Source organism: Cupressus sempervirens, chromosome 10 (assembly GCF_028749045.1).
Source record: "Cupressus sempervirens isolate cs-2001-9-10 chromosome 10, ASM2874904v1, whole genome shotgun sequence".
In the NCBI taxonomy this organism is placed as follows: Eukaryota; Viridiplantae; Streptophyta; class Pinopsida; order Cupressales; family Cupressaceae; genus Cupressus; species Cupressus sempervirens.
The window spans coordinates 313826853-313832852 of record NC_143127.1 but is presented as its reverse complement, the minus strand read 5'-3'; positions in this window follow the sequence as shown (position 1 = coordinate 313832852).

Sequence of the window (6000 nt, the reverse complement as noted above, 5' to 3'; positions counted from 1 at the left end):
CCAAGAAAGTGAAGTTTCGGAAAAAGGGGGTTAATCTTTCGAAACCGTTGGATTAATAAATGAAAATTATTATTAAAATATGTTTCATTAACCTCTCTTGGACGTGAGTTACAGTTATGCCCTCTTTTAAAGGGTTTTGGAGGCATTTTGGGCTCATTCCAGAACTTGATTTTTGCTCATTCTTTGTTATTCTTCAGAGGCTGCCAAACCTGTGGAGAAGGAGACCCAAGAACGGGAGTTTGCAGGTTTCCAAGAAGGCTAAGGACGGGAGTTTGAAGCCATTCCATGTGCATGCTCATACAGAGTTTGCCTTTGTGCTGAACAGTGCAGATTTGTGAGTTTTCGGGTGTGTTTTTGTATGAGTTTGGTGTTTACAATTGAGTATTTCATATCAGTTTGGGTTGCTGCTATATATCAGACTTTTAAATGTTAAAATAGAGCTGTATATATATATATATATATATATATATATATATATATATATATATATATATTGGGATGTGATTAAACTTCTGAGATAGATTATTAGTGTTTTTGTGGTGTTTCCGGGCATATTTTGTGCTATTTCGGGAGCCCGATGAGCATAGTTTTGGTCCTACATTTTCGAGCTGTTGTGTAAAGGCTATACGGATCTGGAAATGTCAATTTGTAGGCTGTTATGCTGCTGAAAGTTCTGTAAAAATTTCCATTTTCAGATTTATTAATAATTTGTGAAGTTGTGAAGCTTTTAGCACTATTTTCAGCATACCCGATTTGGGGTTTCTTGAGGAATTTGGTGGATCTTTGTGATATTAGTTGTTTGATTTTAAAGATCTGATTAGAGGCGTGAAATATCATGAAAATTCAGAAAAGAGGACATTTCAATAACCAAAATATATCTCAATCATACTGATCGAAGACTCCAAAAATGCTTGAGTCAAGCATGTCACAACATGATATCATCAAGAATAAATCCACATTACAGTCCCATCATGGCGACTAGAAAATAACCAAGGATAATTGATCGATGACCAAAAATGGTTAAGTCAAGTGTCTCATACATAAGAATCTCAACTATAACAATCAGTAATTACAACCAATACATAGAGCATTCCATCACATAACCATGGTTGGGTTTCTAAAGATCAAGATTAAAACATTATCATGACATCACAATCACATAACCCCCAAGCCTTTGGTAGACGTCCTATAACTGGTCAACACTAGTCAACCCAAAACTCAAAACAATAGCATAAAGAATACACAATGCAAACACATGTTTTGGTTTTGCTAAATTTACAAACTTGAATTTACATGTAGAAATCTCGGTTTATGTTTCCAAGTTTAGAGAATGAATTGGAGGAACATTTTGTACGTTTGGATGAATAAAAGTTTTTTCTTAAATTCCATCTTCCAGTTATAATCTTTGTTTGAAAACGTCCCCCACCAAACTAACAATTAAATTTCATATACTTTATAAAACAATTAATTAAATCTTAAAAATTAAACAAGAGTTCACCATTATAAAAGAAATGAACCTTTGGTATAAATCATTTATCAGTTATATAATTATAATTCAAATTATTATTAACATATTTACATATTATATATATATATATATATATATATATATATATATATATATATATATATATATATATATATATATATATATATATATATTATTACATTTTACAAAATCGAATTAATAAATTCGATTAATACCATTTAACATATTAATAACAATAAAAAAAATCGACTTCATATGTGGCAAGTGTTATAAACATACATATAACATATAAACCGGCAGCGGTACGCAGGACCCTACAATCAGCGGGTACTGTGTACCCTTGTCATCGCAGTACCTACGACAGCCGATACACTGCGACCGTAGTGGCACGGGGGCGCGGGTCTCGTCCCCCCCACTTATGCATATTACTTTCTTTAAAATCGCTTATGCGATTTTCCATTCGAGTATGCGATTTGATTCTTAATAAAGTTTAACGTTTTCGATTAATGGTATAATATTCGATATATATATATATATATATATATATATATATATATATATATATATATATATATATATATATATATATATATATATATATATATATGAAGGCATATGTATGTGTGTGTGTGTGTGTACATGCAGAATTAAAAACATCACAGCATATAAACATGTATACATATATATAATTGCATGTGTGTGTGTGTGTGTGTGTGAAAATTAAAAATATAAACATATATATACACTATATATATATATATATATATATATATATATATATATATATATATATATATATATTCCAATCCTTAGAATTTTTCTATAAACTTTTGATCTCAAAAAATTTTCAATAATTGATCTAATAGGTTTGCTTATAAATCTAAACCCTAGCCCCGTGTTTTTTTTTCAGATCTATGCATATAAAATTCTCAAATAAATTAACTACCCATATTGAGAATGCATACAATAAAAATAAGAAAAATCTTCAGAAGACATATGGAAGACACGAAGAAAACAGGGAATGCAAGATGCGAAAATAGCATAAGTAAAATCACAAAAATCTACCCGAATTTTGATGCTAATTCGCTTTTCCTCAGAAAATCCGCAGAGCAAGCTCTCTTCTTCAGAGTTCTCAAGTCCTTCAATGCTCCAATTGCTCTCCAAACGCTATGTCTAAGCTTCTAAGAATGTCTGAATATAAAAAGCTCTCAGGAAACATCTAGAATGCTTCTAGAAACAGCTGGAAGGTGTCACCAACTAAGCATGGGTCTTTTCCAACCTTCTAGATGAGCCATAGGGTTGTAGACACCATGTGCTTAATTGATGCACTAATCGCCGTGTTGTTGACATATGACAAATGAAAAGGTGTGTTAACTCCCATGCAAGCTTATAACTCCAACTTACTTTTTATATAATTTCTATTTAAATATTTATAACTTTCATTTTAATTTTTATAACTTTTATTATTATTATTAATTTATTACTTTATTATTATTTTATTATTATTAATTTTAATTTCTAATTTTCTTTTATTTAAACTTTTTTTCTCAATTAATTCTCATTTAATTAATTATAATCGAAATATCAAAGATTATGATATTTTTATATTAATTTCCTCAAATAATTAATTAATTAATTAAATCTATTTATTAAGACTTAATTAATAGAAAATTCACCATAGACCTCCAAGATAAAATATGAAAACCCATCATAGAGCAATTCACACAACATCAGTCTAAAGGGTTAAAAATCACGAATTATGTCATCCGACACATTTGGTGGGTAAAATATCCAGATACTTGTCCTATCTCACTAGGAAAAATGGTTTAAGGGTTTAGGATTTGGACTTGAGAATTTATCTCCCTTCTCTTATCATTGGGATAATATAATAGGGTACGCTCATCCTGGCAGTTCAGGGAAGTCGATACCTGGTACCTGCAACCTGTAGAAGAAACCATGCATGTACATACAATATATATAATGCTAAGCTAAATAGACAATGGCAGGAAGTGGTGCATCGTGTAGATCCCGATTAAGTAGGTGACTACGACTCCCTTCTTTAACCACATCAAAAATGTCATACAATATGAAAACACGCACACCATACACATGCAAATATGGGGTAAGTATCCATAATAAAACACATGAGATAATAAACCATCTAACTAATCATCAACAGCAACTGAAAACAAAGCAAAGTAATGATCATCATGCATACATGAAATGTAAAGTCTAAATGATCTCATCATATACCACTGAATCCATAACATAATGTCTGATAATCTCAAAACAATACCACTAATCCATCAACCTAAAACTAGTTTAACATAGTCTGATAATAGCAACATTATGTCCAGAAAAAGATGTGAACGAGGGTAGGCACTACATCCACCCCCCCTTGGGTTAGGCTTACTCCTGGAAGCCTACAAACAGGTAGGGATATAACTCACGTAACCTAGCTGCATCCAGAATACAAACCGGCTCCAAAGCCAGCTTCTCGTCCTCTACCTGCAACGCATTCCAATCAAGAACATGTACAATATAAGGAATATACTGCCGAAGCACTGAAACGTGAAAAATATCATGAATGCGAGCTAGGCTGGGCGGTAGAGCAAGGCGGTAAGCAACCGGGCCAATCCTCTCAAAAATCTCGAATGGTCCCACAAAGCGAGGTGCTAGCTTAGAACCCTTTCCATATCGGATTAGACTCTTTCACAAACGCACTCTCAAGAAAACCTTACCACCCACAGCAAACTGCTTATCAGTCCTATGAGCATCAGCATACTTCTGCCTATTCTGTGCCGTAGTCAAGTGCTCACGGATACGCACTACCTGTTGCTCCATATCACAAAGCATCTTCGGACCCAACAGGATGCGATCCTCAAGGCTGTCCCAACTCAAGGGTGTACGACAAGGACGTCCATATAACGCTTGAAATGGTGCCATGCCAATAGAACTATGATACCTGTTGTTGTAAGCAAACTCCACTAGGTAGAGATAGTCCTCCCAATGTGTCTGCCTATCCATCACATACATCCGTAACATATCCTCCAAAACCTGATTCACCCTCTCTGTCTGACCATCAGTCTCTGGATGATATGTCGAACTGAAGTTTTAACTGCACTCCAAGCTCATGCTACAGCGATGTCCAAAATGCGGATGTGAATACAAGATCCCTGTCAGAAATAACCTTTCTAGGAATACCATGTAATCTCACAATGTCACACATGAAGACATTAGCTACAGAAATTGTTGTGTAGGAAGACCTGATCGGTGAGAAATGTGCCATCTTAGTCAACTGATCAACGGTGACCATGATAGCATCATATGACATTGAACAGTCATAGGTAATCCTACTATGAAGTCCATGGAGATGATATCCCATTTCCAAGACGGAATGAGATTAGGCTGCAAAAGTCCAGCCGGGTGCTGATGTTCTGCCTTAACTCTCTGACACTCAAGGCACTTAGCCACATAATCAGCAATGTCTTGCTTCATCCCAGACCAAAAGAACAAACGTCTCAAATTAGCATGCATCTTCTTGACACCTGGATGTGCTGAGTAAGGTGTATGATGGGCTTCTGCTAGAATCAAGGTGCGAAGCTCATCCGGTAATGGCACATAAATCCTCCCCAAATGTCTCAAAAGACCATATGATTCTCGAACGTAACCTGCAAACCTACCTTCCAAAGGTCTTCCTGAATCAATCTCTCTACACACTTCCTGATACCAAGAATCCGTAGGAAGTGCCTGAAGAATTCGACTCCTCAAGTCCACACTAAGAGTCATCGATGATACTACATGTCTCCTATGACTCAAAGCATCCGCCACCACATTCTCCTTACCCTAAATGTACTTAACCTCAAAATCATACTCGCATAAAAAATTCCATCCATCGTCTCTGGCGAGCATTCAAATTAGGCTGAGTAAAAATGTACTAAAGACTACGATGATCACTGTGTAGCTCAAATCTGTGCCCCAACAAGAAATGTCTCCATTTTGTCAAAGCATGAACTATTGCTACTAACTCAAGATCATGTGTAGGATAATTTAGCTCATGATCCTTGAGCTTGTGTGATTCATACGCAATCACTCGTCCATTCTGCATCAACACTGCCCCAATCCCTTCAAGAGAAGCATCTGTAAACACCATGAAATCACCTTCTGGATCAGGTACAACTAAAATCGGTCCACTAGTCAAAAGTTCCTTGAGCTTCTGGAAAGCTTCCTCACATTTCTCTGTCCACACGAACTTCTTTCCTTTCCTCTAAAGAGAAGTGATAGGATGTGCTATCCTAGAGAAGTTCTGACAAATCTGCAATAATAACCAGCTAAACCCATGAAACTACGAATTTCTGACACATTAGTTAGTGTCGGCCAATCTATTATCGCTTGAATCTTTGCAGGATCCACTGAAATACCATCACCCGAAATGACATGCCCTAAATACTGAATCTCCGACTTGAAAGAATTCACACTTAGCTGCATTGGCATAAAGCTGATTGTCTCTC